Here is a 15458-nt window from a genome sequence, read left to right as displayed (position 1 = left end):
CAGGCACCCAAGCACTGTACTTAGATTCCCTTTTTGTGTGACTGTTTGTGAGTTCTGTGCTGCTCACCACAGCATTAGGGGGCACTTAAACACCCTTGCTTGTGAGAGCTACTTTGGAGACATGGATGTGTGCAAGTTTGGAATTATGAGTGAGCAGCCCAGGATGGTCACTCATTCCATCACTTACTGCACTCACAGAAACAAGATATGTCTATACTCTCTGCACACAAATAGGTCACTTGACTCTGTCATGTTTTTAAGAAGTAGCCCACAAATTTCCAAATATTGGCTAACCACTGGCACTAAAACAAACGTGTAATAACATGTTTAATTTTACCATCTGAATAGTCCTGTTGAATGTAGGTATGTGTACACATTTCTGAAAGCCCAGGCACTGAAAGAGCTAATCACACATTAAATTATCTCCAGTGTGTGGGAAATATATTTTCATAAGACATTTAAGAATATTTAAAACAATTGGTTTTTTTAATGCTAGTCTGAAAAATACTATTATCTTTAAAATGTTGCCATCTGTGTTAATTTACTTAGGTTGCAATTAACTGTAGCAGCTAAGAGGTTATTTACAAATTGTGTAAAACCAATCAGCTAAATGGCTGATCTTTTCACAGGGAAAACTCAACCACTTTCTGTAAACAAAATCAACAATTATACCCAATCTAAAACATGTAAAAATGTTTATGAGCTACTGAGCTAGACTGAAAGACTCATCCAAAAGAAGAGCTTTAACTAATTCTCAGTCTAACTAACAGACATCACAAATAAGTTACGCCACTTCACCTCACCAAATTTTGATGGTCTTCTTAGGGAAGACAAATATTAAAATTTTAGAGAAGGACTTAATGCAAATATTCTTAGTAAAAGAATCTTACACAGATCCACAATTTAACAAGTACGAGTACATTGGAAGCCCTGTTTGGTCTTGTTAAATGTCCAAGGGTTTTTCTGTTCATCTTGATTGGTTTTGCTTTTTGTGAACTGGATTAGAAAGGGATATAGCTGAATGTCATCTTAATTTTTAATGGTCACACAGTACAGAACATCCTAGATGTTCCCTTTCAGTATCATAGTGAGGGAAGCACTCACCACTTGATGTGTTTTGGGTACTGCTTGATGAGGTGTTAGACCTCAGGGCCTTTTTAATACCTAAGTTAGTTTCCAGTGAAAGCATGGAATTTCCAAAAGCTATTTCTCCACAGCATTAACCATACTAAAATATGTGTCAAATGGTTTACTGAATGTTACAGTGTTTTATGGATATTAGTTTTCAATATTTTCTGTGTTTCTATTTGACTGAGGGAAAAAAAGAGAAAAAATGTTTTTTCTCCTAGTGCTTTCACTAGGCACTATGTAAAATAAGGAGCCATGTGGAAGACAATTTTTCCTTTTCAGTGTAGTTTCCAGAACTGTTTGTGGCCATCCAGAAAATGACCTTTCTAATGATCTGTGTGAGAAATATGCCAGCTTTTCCCATTCAAAAATCCAGTAATTATTGTAATCTAGAGTATATATGAAGTGCATTGTAGCCTTCATAATCAGCAGACACCAGTTCACAATGTGGCAAAGATGAAGCTGCAAGGATGATGTGTGTCTCTTTTTAGGGATAAAAATCTTTTAAAGATTTCAGCACCCCATCTCAAGTTTTATAAACTAAGTTTATAATGCAGGCACAGCACACTCTCTTGTCACTCTCATGACTTTCAGTAAATGTTTGCAATAACTCAGAAAGACAGTGATAACATAGGGAATACTACATTTGAATGAAGAATTGCACATATTCACTCCAGCAAGTCAGCCAAGCCTATAAATCATTTTTTGGTCTGTAGGATTATAAGTAGATAATGAAGAAATAGAACAGCATGAGTAGATATACGGAAAGCAAGATAAAGCCTGATGAACATAACTACCATGCACCACCACTTCATTATATTTATTAGCAGTGACTGGAAATAAGTGGGGCAAGCACAGCAGTTACCAAAACATGGAGGTGTTTCAGAGATGTCTGTTATTTTCCAATATAAATTCAGGAGTTCCCAATATAGCACTAGTACTGTGACTAGTCTTTTAAAATCTAATTATAATACTGATGCTTCCTTTGAGTAGACAGAGGGCAAGAGTATATAATGAAACAAAAGTTATGGATCAGTTTGAAGTATATTGATCTGTCAGGGAAACAGTGCTGTGTGATTTCATTAGCCAGTCTGGACCTGGATCTGTCACATGGCACTCCATGACTTACCATCCAGCAATACCCCTGAAACTGATTCCCAAACCAAAACAAACTAATGAGATTCCTCTCCGAGTTGAAACATACTCAGACACAGTTCGATTTCTTGTTCTGAGAAGTGAGATTGATTTTGAGGGTCACAAAAACCACTGCTGACCACAGCTGGGTTTTCATCTGCTTTATTCCTTGAGCAGTAAATAACATTCAGGCCCAAATTCCAAACCTCTTTTTTTTTTAGCAGCTTTACCTTATCTTAACTTAACTTCTGGAAAAAATAAATACAATTAATCTCAAAAAAAAAAAAAAAAAAAAAAAAAAAAAAAAAAAAATCAATTAAAATGCAGCATCAAAACTTCCAAAGACTTTAGGTGGAAGATAGCTTTATTTATTTATTTATTTATTTATTTATTTATTTATTTATTTATTTATTTATTTTTCTTTTATTACTTAGATATCCAAGAACTAAACTCCTAACCTTTCCCTGGAAGGAGAGAAATAAAAGGTGACACTTTCTCTCCTGAGTACTGAAGAGATCTATCTTAAAAATTTAATTAGAAATAAAAGTGGCTAAAACAGATTACATTGACTAAAGTGCTTTATATGCTGTATAAAACTGTATTAGGAAAAGAGAATTCTGGAGACTCTTGATCGCTACCAAAGGGACTTAGTGTGTATTCAGAAAGGTGAGCATCCTCTAGATGAAGACACCAAGAGATACTGAGACTGGTAAGAAGACCCAGAGAGTAAAGGAGCAGCAGAGAAATGCGCAATCATCCCGGGCTGTGACAGCGCAAGGGAACAGAAGCACAGAGCACGCAGGACCGCACGGTGTGTGACACCTTTTTCTCCCCGTGGCGCAGCCGGGACCGGGGGAGCAGCGCCGGTGCCGTCCTGGACGCGTGTGCTCGCTCTATCCCCCGGCGGGCAGGGCAAGGCACAGCAGGACAGGGAGGTGTGTCCCCTCTCCCGAGGGCCGGCAGGGACCACCAGCGGAAGGGTCCCGCGGGATAACTCGGGCTCGGAGCGCGGGCTCGCCCGGGGCGCGCTCTGCGCTGTGCCCGCTCTGGCTGTGCCCGCTCTGGCTGTGCCCGCTCTGGCTGTGCCCGCTCTGCTCTATGCCCGCCAGGCGCTGTGCCCGCTCTGGCTGTGCCCGCTCTGGCTGTGCCCGCTCTGGCTGTGCCCGCTCTGCTCTATGCCCGCCAGGCGCTGTGCCCGCTCTGGCTGTGCCCGCTCTGGCTGTGCCCGCTCTGCTCTATGCCCGCCAGGCGCTGTGCCCACTCTGGCTGTGCCCGCTCTGAGCTGTGCCCGCTCTGGCTGTGCCCGCTCTGAGCTGTGCCCGCTCTGGCTGTGCCCGCTCGGGCTGTGCCCGATCTGGCTGTGCCCGCTCTGGCTGTGCCCGCCAGGCGCTGTGCCCGCTCTGCTGTGCCTGCTCTGCTCTATGCCCGCTCGGGCTGTGCCCGCTCTGGCTGTGCCCGCCAGGCGCTGTGCCCGCTCTGGCTGTGCCCGCTCGGAGCTGTGCCCGCTCGGAGCTGTGCCCGCTCTGGCTGTGCCCGCCAGGCGCTGTGCCCGCTCGGAGCTGCGAGCCCCGGCCCGCTCGGAGCTGTGCCCGCTCTGGCTGTGCCCGCTCTGGCTGTGCCCGCTCTGAGCTGTGCCCGCTCTGGCTGTGCCCGCCAGGCGCTGTGCCCGCTCGGAGCTGTGCCTGCTCTGGCTGTGCCCGCTCTGGCTGTGCCCGCTCTGCTGCGCCTGCTCTGGCTGTGCCCGCCAGGCGCTGTGCCCGCTCGGAGCTGTGCCCGCTCTGAGCTGTGCCCGCTCTGGCTGTGCCCGCTCTGCTGCGCCTGCTCTGGCTGTGCCCGCTCGGGCTGTGCCCGCCAGGCGCTGTGCCCGCTCGGAGCTGTGCCCGCTCTGGCTGTGCCCGCTCGGAGCTGCGAGCCCCGGCCCGCTCGGCCCCCAGCGGCCGCGGCGGGGAGCGCTGCAGCCCGGCCGCTCCCCGCCTCCCCCCGCGCCCGCCGAGCCGAGCCAGCCGCTATTTTTAGCAAATCCTCCCCGCGTCGCCACGGGCGGCGATCGCAGCGCGCAGCCCCGCGCCAGCTGCCGCCGCCGCCGCCCCGCCCGCCCGCCGCGCACGGCACAGGCTCGCCCCGCCGGCGCGATGGCCACCTAATCGCCACCTAATCGCCACCTAATCGCCACCTAATCGCCATCTGATCGCCACCTAATCGCCGCCTGCGCCGCAACTTTTCCTCGCCGCGCCGCGCCGCTGCTTCCCCCGTGGCTCCGGTGGAAGATGGCAGTTGGGGGAAGCGCTGGAAGTTGCAGCCCGCGAGCGAAGAGATAAGGCGGAGGAGCGGGAAGGTGAGTGGCGCCGCCGCTGCCCCTCCGCTCCGCTCCGCTCGCCCAGCCCGGCTGCGGTGGCAGCGAGCGCCGGGCCGCCCGGTCCCGCAGCCCGGACGCTGTCCTCGACCTGCCGGGGCGGTATTTTTGGGACCTTCGGGAAGGTTTCGGGAAGTTGCTCCGTGTAAGGGCTGGCAAGGTGGCGGGGGAGGGAGGATACAGCAGCGCCTGGCAAGTTTTGCTCGGCGGGAGCGTGAGTGGAAGAGCAGTTCCCAAGCGCTTGCCCTGCCAGGCGGGTGGTGCTTTCCTGGCTCCGGGGGATCCTCCGCGTCCCCCGCGTCCTGCGGGGCCGGTGCCGGCCGGAGAGCGGTGCCAGCTCCCCGCCGTCGGCTGGGACCGCGGAGCTCCGCAGAGAGCCGGGGGAGCTGCCCCGTGGGGGCCGAGCAGGTGGGCGACGCCGGGGTGAGCCCGCTCGGACACCGCACCGGGCCCGTGTCGGACCGCCCGGAGCGGGCGGCACCGGAGAGCGGGCGCGTCCCGAACCCTCCCGTCCCGTCCCGTCCCGTCCCGTCCCGTCCCGTCCCGTCCCGTCCCGTCCCTTCGCGTTCCCGTGCCGGGTGGGTGGCCAGAATTTTGCATAATTGCATTTACTATGGCAAAGCGGTGCGTGCATCCCGGCTGGCAGCTTCCCGGTTGGCAGCGCGGGGCATGAGGAAGGTAGTTTCCAGCAAAGGTACAGTTGTTTTGACTCATATAAAATGTCTGAGTTTTGATATGAAATGGGACAGAATAGCAATCAGTAATCATTCATGCTTATCACTCTGATAGAAAAAAGCAGGCATTACTCGTAATGCACAAAATGCATATTCATTGTTGAATATCTACCCCGAGCCCACAGCAGTTCATATTTTTTAAGTGCTCTGAAGAGGTCTAAACCTGCTGTTAAACAACATGAGAATTTAAGTATAGACAAATATTTAAAACAAGCTGATCTTTGAAAAAGAAGTAGTGAGGTGAATTGTGGAGACCTTTTGACATATGAAAATGCATGAATGTGCTTTTTTGATGCAAAAGCTGTTGAGATTCTCTGTTATAAACTGCACAGAACAAGCGCTGACACAGAAACTGAGGCATTTTAAACATTTGTCTTTCAACACTGTCAGCTTAAGTTCCTTGACATTTTGTTTTCTGTGACAGAAGAGTAGTTTTGTGACAGTTATTCAGGATTTAATTTGCAAGCTCACAAAGGCCTGTAGCTCTAGATGAGAACTCATGAGCAAAAAAAGGAAGCTATTTCACATTAAGGTTTTTCAAATGTCCTGTCCTACTCAAATGTCTTGTCCTACTGCTATCTTCTCTCTCCACACACCTAGTTCCACAACAGCATCCCTATATCTTTTGAAGTTATCTTGCTGCTGTGTGTCTTTAAATTTTCTCTCATGTCCAATACATTTCTGTATCAGTGGCCCCAGCTCATATATGTTTTATACCAGGAGCACCTACTATGTTCAGAGATGCCAGCTTGTTCTCTGTCATAACACCAGAGCAGTCTTGGAAGTCAATTCCATTCCTTCATACACTTAAGTTGCACTGTTATTTGTGTAAAATAGCTATGTCCCAACTGTATAGAACTTTCTACCATGAATGATGCAAATAATATACTATTTTAATGCCTCTTTTTCATTGTCATGGCAAAGATGTGATCCAAAACATTGGGAATAAACATGTCATGGCTCCAGAGAAAAGCTGCAGTCAGTCATATTTATGGTGCCAGTTTCTTCATATAAATATTGAAATGGCTGTCTTTTAACAAAAATCTCATTGTCAGTTCAGAATTCCAAAAAAGAGAAAAACATGCCATTATACTTCTTGGTGACCAGCTTGATGCAAACACAGCACCATAGTTGAGCTTCCCAAAGCACTGGTGTCAGTGTCAGATTCTTCTGTAAGTCTGTGTGAATGTGTAATACACCCAAATGTTTTGAATCTGACTTTAAAATGTTAGTTTTGAAAACAGTAGTGTTTGGTTTTCCATTAAATTGCTTTTCCACAAATGAAGTTTGGTCTACACGACTAAATGGGAGCATTAATTTGTAAGCTGTTGTGTATCTTCAGTTCACCAGCATCTTCCTGCTCCCAGAGCAGTTTAAAAACAAAAGTGAAATAGTGTCTTCCCTGCTGGAAGTCAGTACATGCTTCATTTAGAACTGTTGTTCCTATTAGAATTTTTTTCTGTGAAAAAAGAGATAATACTATGATTAAGTGGCGTATGTATTTTCTAATTTCTTGATAAAAATAACATTGAAAAGAGATCATTATAGAAATGTTATATTTTCTAAAACGCATGTGAAGTGGAAAATAATTTTCAGTTCTTCATCCCACTACCTGAAGTAGCCCCATAGAAGTTACATGCTGAAAATTTGTATCAAATTTAAGTTTATGTGTCCTGAAAATTATACGAATCCTGGTATGAGTTACCATGAATACTGATAGTATTCATCTTAGTAGCTGAAATGTAGCTTTGAAAGTAATCAAATCCTGTTCTGAATGAACAACCATAACCAATGAAAAATGGGAAGAGAGTTGGGATGTTGTCTAATAATCTCCTAATTGGTAAATTAAGCAGATATTTACCAGAGTGTGTGTACTCTTGTTTTATATTCATCAGTGTTCAGGCTAGCTAATTTAAAGCTACTTAGGATATGTGTGTTCAAACTGCAATAGAAAGTACCTGTGGCTTGCAGCTACTCATAGCTGAACCATTTAGCTGAGAGAGATTAGTGCATCAAAGGAGTGAGGCTTTTTGACTTTTACAAAAGAGTTCTGAGCCAGGTTTGTTGAGACTTATATTCTGTGTCCTATAAGCATGCCATTTACATGAACTTTCCACATAAATTCAAATTAAAGGAAGGAGTATTCATCAGAGTTGTCCAGTCTCCTCAAAAGTAAGGAAATGTTCTTTAAGCTGCTGCAATTAAGTAGAAGGTACATCATACATCTGTTGAGTTAAAGATAACTCCCATGTAAAGACATTAGGCTATTCTATGATAAAACATATTTGTCATGCTTCAAGGCTTCAGTAATGATTTCCAGATAAACAGGCAGAGAACGTTGCATTGCTGAATCACTTAAGGTTATATTGTTTGTTGAAACTGAGATGAGTAAGGCATTTTAGAGCTAACATCACTTGATGAAATCACCTTTCATTTTCTCCTTTTGCTTTTGAATTTTTAAATCAGGATGATCTTCCATGACCACATAATTTTTTCCTTACTCAATGTAACTTGCAATGAATGCATTATGTTGTGAACATCAGTTTATGCTGGGTAAGAGTGTACTAGTGTTGAATTTATTATTTTGACTTTAATAATAAATTATAAAGTTTATTTGTGCTGCTAATCTATAGCTTAATCTTCGAGCAGCTAAATGCAGTGAAATAGTGCTTATCTACTGCTCAAAACGAATGTTTCAGTACTTTGAGGCCAGCTTAGACTTTTCCTGTGAGGAGATACCCACACTTCTCCATACTTCTCCATTTTTGTACAATATGTAGTTGTATAACTTTCTGCCAAAGAAGTTTGTCAATGCAAAAAGTTAACATGAGTTCAAAAAAAGATTTGGACAAATTCCTAGATTAAAAACAAAAAAAAAAACCAAAAAACAAACAAACAAACAAAAAAAAACAAACCAACATATCAAAGGCTAGAAATCAGAGATAAAGTGCTTCTGAATCTCAATGTCCCTAACCAGCAAATATTCTGGAGGCTTCAGCATGTTTCAAGAAGGTGCCATTCACATGGTTGCATTGCACTTCCTCACTTTTCCTTATGCATTTGCTGTTGGGCATCTGGGGAAAAGGTGTTGGATTCTGGACAAGTCTTGCATTCTTACCCAGTCAAGGTGGACAATGCAACTTAGACATTCCTTTATGGGGGAAAGTGATTGAAAACTTTTGTTACACAACCTTCAAGCAGATAGATGTTTACTTGAATTAATTAGCATTAATTCAATGTATGATGTTGATTATGAGATGGAAAGGTAATAGCAAGCAAATATTTGTTCTTATTTTCTAGTAATTTATTGTTAATGGTGTTTTTCAATACAATGTTAACATTAGTCATTCACACCATGATACACTGTTGAAGTTTGTTTATGATATGTAGCAACTATCAGGATACTTTGTTTTAAATCTTTTGCATAACTGTAAGCTGTTTTTGTTTAAGAAAATGAAATGTTTTTCAGTGAAGGTGGCTCAGAAGTGCTGGTAAGAAGATGACTCCTTACAGCACATCTTTTATTTGTCCCTCGTTCCTCAGTTTTGGAGTTGAAGATGATGGAGTCTGTATCTCTTCATTTGATTTCTGCTGAGATGCCCAGTCTTTTAGTTTATTTCTGTTCAATATACAGAGTGCTCCTTCTCTAGAATGGATGACAGTCACTCTTGGGGCTTTATTCAGACTTGAGTCTGGTTTTCTGGTTTAGTCTGAACATGCATGAGCCTCTACTGTCGTGTTCACTGAACCCAGCTTTTGTTTCCTTGCTCTTTTAACCTGCAAGAGAGGTGAAGACCTGGTCTAAAGGGTATTTTGAAAAGGTCCAGTACACAAGAAAAATTGGCAGCCCTGAAGGATACCAATCTTGTGTGCATGCAAGACACATGAAGATTTGAGCCTGAATTTATTCATATTATTCACTGTGCCCTTGGTGCCTCAACCTTCTGCAGTGCCAAGGATCTTCCATTTGCTGCTGCCTTTCCATTGCAGCTCTGTCATCTTTCTCCAAAGCTTCTAGGGCAGTGTTTGCCTTCCTGTCCTCATGCTCTTGGTCTCCTACTGTTATTCTCATGGCCTTGTGCCTCCAGGCTGTGCTACTGCTGTTATGTCAGGGAGGTGAATGACACTGCTGTCAGAGTCAAACCCTTTCACCAGCCTTTCCTTACTCTGTTTTTTGTAGCTTTTAGTTTGCATTAGGAGGAAGACAAGTATTTGCCCAACCTTCCCCAATAATACATGCAAAACCTAACAGCCAGTTAGTTTGCAACACCAGCCTCTGATCAAAAACTGCTTCATTTGGGGATAATGGCATCATAAGGGGGGACAGGCACTGGGGATTTGAACAGATCATGGGGAAATTTATGTGGTTTCTGTGGAAAAAGTAGTATGGTGCATCACCTGAACACCTGGGAGAGGATGCTTAATGGGGAAACCCTGGCAGTTCTCTTCTTGACTAGCCACTGGAGCTTTCCCTTTCCCCTTTTCATTTTCTCCTTTTGCTTTTCCAGTTACCTTTCCCCTTTTTAAATGTTTTTATCTCTTCCTCTGCCTTCTTTTTCCCCTAAAGAAACTCATGTTCTTGGCTTTGATGCTTGTCACCAGCTATAAACTCTGCAAGTAAATCAGGAAGGGACATAGAGATGTTTATATACTTGTAATGAGAAGTTTAGTTAAGTGTACAAATAGATTGGTACATGGTGAATTTATACCTATGTAAAAGAAATTATCTGATAACTTCCCTCTTTTTACTTCTTGGTCAAAGAGAAATTATACATCTACTGAGTATTTGTTTAGTCAGCCTGAATTTACTCTTCTGGTTTATGATATATGAGATATGAGAGAATATCTCTCTTCCACCCAATATCTCTGTCCTTCTTTGTATCCTCTTCAGTCCGAATTTAGATTTTTTCAGAAAATGGGATCAGAATAATAGTCTGTGCCCCACAGAAATCTCTTTATTGTGTAGTCCAAGGGTGGTAATACTCCACCTTCTTTTTAAAAAAGCTTCAGTGATGTATCCTAGGTTGTATAAAACTCAATCTGAAAGTTTAATTTCCTGTTACTTTTTGTAATGCTCATGTTTACACTAAATCACAGAAGCTGGAAGGGACCTGTTGGTCTAAATACAGTCAAAATAGGATTTAGACCATGTTGTTTAGGGGTTTGTTCAACTCTGTCTGGAAAAGCTCCAAGGAAAGCAATTCCACAACTTCTCTGAATCATACCAAATAGTTAGTTATCCTGATAGCACTTTTTCTTCATTATGTTGAGTCAAAGTTTCCCAGTTTCAATTAATGAGTATTTTCTCTCATTTTTGTGCCATGCATGCCTGTGAAGAGCCTGGCTCCATCTTTTTGGTAAAGCTCCTCATAGGCAGGGACAGGCTGGTGTTAGGTCCCTGCCAAGGCTGCCTCATCTTCAGGATGAACAGGTCCAGATCTCTCAGCTTTGAGCAGGGCAAGTCCTCCAGCCTTTCCTACTTTGACAGACTCTGGAGGATGCTTCATGCAGTTCCTTGGATCACCAAGCCTGGAAGCAATATTCCAGATGAGGGCTAGTGCTTGATTAAAGTGGAAACATGAACTTCATATTGGTGAATCTACCAAATAGTAAATAGCACCAAATTCTGACAATCCAGGAATGAGAAATTAGGCAGAACTTTACTGTCTTGTAGCCATAAAATTAATTCAAACTATTGTAAGCTTTTAAGAATTTGTTATTGCTTACATTAAAACAAAGCTGATTTAGTATTTCTTCTCAGGAAAGTTCTTAATTCATGTTATTTTGGAGTAGGGAAATAACATGATATTGGAATTTCATTTTAAAACACTATCTACATTATTATATCTCCTTTATAGAAGCATATGAAGAAAATCATATGACACAGATTTTCTGTATGTTTAGGCATTAAATTATACAAAGTTCTGATTATTCAATTTTTGACAGTTAACATTAAGTCTCCAGTGTACCTAACTATTGAACTAAACCTTGCTTTGGCAAGGGCTGGGTAAACTGCAGGCATGAATGTAAGATTTCCAAGGAAAAAAAATTAACCTAGTTTGAAATGGGAAATAAGCAGCGTGTGCATAGTAACTATTTGGTGCATAAAATATGTAAATTATTCATATCTTGCTTGCTTCATAGATAGGTAGCTCTTCAGTTGTCCATATATAGGTCAAAACTATGGCAATGCATGGACAATATAAAATACATATGGTTGCCATACCAATCTTCTGTGTTTCCCCTTTTGGCAGTCAATACAATCAACATTGATAAATAAGTCATACCATTAGTTAAGCAGAATTTTGATATTTCATTTGAAGTTGAAGCTGTTTTATTTGGGATATAAATAATTACTCCATATATTCTCTGAAAACATATTATAAATTGAAAGATCGATGAGTTGAAATGGAAAATAGTTTTCAATACTTAAAACAGATCATAGTCTTCAAAGTGGGTTGGGTCTGCCCTCCTGACTGCCATAATCAGCATCAGGGATCTAGCTTGCCATAGGATTCTTTTTGGCCTCAGTGTACTCAGTTTTCCTTCCATAAAAGTCAGAGCAATAGGAAGGACTGAAGTTGAATCTCATCCACAGGAGCGGACTAAAGACACAGCTAAAATGCAATCCTGTGGCAATCAGGACCACAGCCTAAAAAATGAATAGTTCAGGGGGGAATCCAAGCCAAGGTATGAGTCAGAGAAAGGTATTTTCATTTGTAAATTACATTTGTAAGTTTAATTTATGGGTACCCACTGTAGTACCAGCCCTGCAGTCCCTTCCTCTTGCATGTGCACATTCCATGCTTGAAGGTGGACAGTGCACAGAACACCAAGTACGGTGGAGCAGAGTGTAACAAAGAAAAGATGAATGAAGTCTTTTAGGGCTGCTAGCTCTCCTATTTCAAACGTATTAGTCACTTATGATGACTGTGAATGAAGAAACCACCTAAGAGAATATTCAGTTGCTCTCAGTATATCCAGGTTGTTTACTCAGAGTCTTTTGGAAGACTGTGAAGTGTTTATATTTATCTATGCCATCACATACACCTTGTCTTTCACTCCATCTGGCAATATACTTTCACCTCCCTCCAAAAAAAGGAAATTCTGTCATGAAAATGTGGTTAAATATTGTTATCTTTTGAACAGTTGGAACAAGAGTTCAAGGCTTCCTTTTGACTGGAAAGTGAAGTTAGTAAGTGGATTTTTTCGTCAAGAGACTTTCTTGAGAAACTAATGAAAAAAGGTACAGGTTTGATGTAATTAATGGGTGTGGTTTTTGTAGCATTTTAGTGAGATACATATAATATAGTATCCACATGCATATTAATGTGATGAGACTTTCTTTAGGACTTCTGAGAGCTGATCAACCATTCTTCTTCCTTGTGCTAATGCATGTCATTTATACTGATCCAGATTATGAAGAAAATGCAGATATCAAAAAGAGGTGATAGGAGATGACAGCTAAAAATTTCCTGAGGGTGACACTAATATTAACAATATTAGGACTTTGATTGAGGAGGTCAAAGATTTTACTTGTCTTTGAGGAGTTTTGCAATTGACTATAATGAGATCAGGATGTCACCATTGCATGTGAAATTTTCACCTCTTTGATGTTTGTTGTTGAAACAGATCAGATGAAGAAGAGAGCTTGTGAAAGCCCAGTTGAGGGTTCAGATCTACTGAAGACATACATGGAAGACTGTAGTAGATTCCTAGTCATAGCAGAAATGGCATGGAGCATGGAATCTAGGATTGGAGCTAGCAGCTTTAATTCATTAATTCTTTAATTCATTAGGGCAAACCATGGAACCTGATTTAATTTCGGCAGGCAGTCAAAGCAGTGGAGGAGCTAGAAAAGTGTATAGAAGATAATTCCTGATTATTCTTTCCTGCAGTCTTGTGCAAATTACCTTTAAATAAATTTAGCAGATCTTGGCAAGCACTCTGGGTACATTTTCCCTACATCAAATTGTCTGCATGCTTCTATTCCCTCCAGTTTTCCTTAGTGATGCCTAAATATAAGTTAGTAGCTTCTTCAGTGTACTCTGATTACATGCAAACAGAGCATGCTGGTATGCGTAGGCGATTTTTCTGGGTGTCTGGCAAATGAAATCATTTCTCTTTAGGCCACAGAGTAGCAACTGAGCTGCTTCCACAATTTCACTGCAATTTTTCTGGGGAGTCTCTATACAGTGCCTGTGAAAGACCTGGAAGGGCTGATTGACTTTGTGGTGACAAATTGAGTGTCATTTCTGACACTGCTGCACGTTTACTTATCCTCAGAGTGGCCATCCACACTTTTGGAGAGAGTTGCTTGGATGTTGGTTGTCTGTGGAGTCTGTATGCATCATTTTTCCTTACTCTTTTCATTTCTATGGAGTGTTTGTATTGCTGTCTCTGTGAAAAAGACTGAGCTGGGAGTGACAGCAGGAGACACAACTGAGAGTCTTTTTCAGTTGACATTTGGACCATAATTTAGGTTTTATGCCTAGAAATGTCAGCTCAAAAGACACTTGTGTGTAGATAGGGAAGCAACATAATAAAGCCATTACCATGTTAAGAGAAAAAAGATATGGATTTTTTCCAGTGATTTCAGTCTAAGTATTTCAGGAGAGAAAATTAAAAAAGGCATATTTTTTTGTATTTTAAGGCCATAAATACAAACAAAACAAATTAAAAGTAAGCCACATTAAAAAGATTTTTAAATTCTGCTTGCTTATTCTGATTGAGGGTGATTATCTTCCATGAAACTAATTAACTATGTGATATGTAACCTAAAGTATTTTTCTAAAAACATCATAGGATTGCCTCATCTTTAGATTGCCATTGCTGTGTTATGTATATGGTCATTTTATATTACTCACCTCTGTGAAAAATAACTCTGTGTATCTTCCTGCTCCAAGTATGTTGAAATCAATGTGATGAAAATACCAACATCTGTCATGTATGGTATGTAGTTATATTCCAGAATGAATAGGAAATGCATAGATAGGCAAGGCCAGAACTGGGATCTAATACATGTGTCTTTTTATGTTCATAATTGGGTTTTAAGCCCAACATCCTAACAGGATGTGGGCTATATGCTAAGCACACATAAAGCAAAGCAAAGACAATTATTTTTCACCTTTAGAGCACTTACTGTACATCAGTGCAATGATCCATCAGATTTTCATGTGCAGGCTGTTATCCTCTTGTCTACAGACTTTTCCCAGTAATGTTGCTGCTTCAGTTAGGCAAAGGAATAATTCACTACACTGATCTTAACAGAACTGTTATTGCTGACACATATCAAGGTAAAAAAAATGAAAATCTGACTCATGTCAGGTTGAAAATGTGTTAGCTATTGGCTCAGTCTAATTATACTGAATTAAATCTAATTGCATATCGTCATTCAGTCCCCAGAATTCTAACAGTAATTGAATTCTTGTAAAGTTATAAGGGTTATATAAAAAATAATGGAAATTCCATTGAATTTTCTATGTAAAATTTAAATTTCTGGAAAAAACCCCACTGTTTAAAGAAAATAACCATTTTGGTGAGGATGTTTTTGTAAGAAATCACTAATAAATATAGGGGATTAACATGAATAGTAAATGTATACCTCAAGGTTTTTCACTTGTTTTGTTTTATTATGTATTTCAATAATTTATTGTGAAATACTGAATTAGATAAGTTTTGTCATTTGTTATGAAAGAGGTACAACTACCAATATTTCTGGTTTAAAAGATGACTGCTACAGCTGAATTCTCCACATTTACCCTGGTATAGAATGGTGTTGGCAATGGAATTATTAGAAGTAGAAATGTAGATACAATTTTTGTATAGTAGGTAGCTAAAGAAACAATCCTCTCTGAATGAGGATTTCATTTGGTCCTGACCATTTTGCAGCTAGTTAATTGTTTAAAGTGAAAGTAATGCTGTAATGCATATGGGCAGACATAGCAGTTGGTACTTGAAACCAGTTATGTTTCATTCTGCATCAGTCATTTAAAATTGTATCGATTAGGCAATAAAACCAGTGCTGCTAGAAGAAATAAAGGGTAGGTTAAACAAGAAAAAACTATATTTTTTTCAAGTTTCAATAGATGAGGAGACTCATTAACTAA

General features: G+C 41.4%; 1 protein-coding gene across 4 annotated transcripts in view; it reads left to right on the top strand.

Annotated features, from left to right (window-relative positions):
- The first annotated feature begins 4301 nt into the window (after positions 1-4301).
- Positions 4302-15458, top strand: part of HDAC9 (histone deacetylase 9) — a 446072-nt gene continuing 434915 nt past the window's right edge. For all 4 annotated transcript variants that reach the window (XM_056484523.1, XM_056484524.1, XM_056484526.1 and 1 more), the window contains exon 1: positions 4302-4597. The gene's annotated coding sequence lies outside the window, so the exon portion shown is untranslated. The remainder of the gene's footprint in view (positions 4598-15458) is intronic.

The sequence above is a fragment of the Oenanthe melanoleuca genome, chromosome 2 (genome assembly GCF_029582105.1).
Source record: "Oenanthe melanoleuca isolate GR-GAL-2019-014 chromosome 2, OMel1.0, whole genome shotgun sequence".
Taxonomy (NCBI): domain Eukaryota; kingdom Metazoa; phylum Chordata; class Aves; order Passeriformes; family Muscicapidae; genus Oenanthe; species Oenanthe melanoleuca.
The sequence above is the reverse complement of the archived record's forward strand: the minus strand, read 5'-3'. Positions and strand labels throughout refer to the sequence as shown.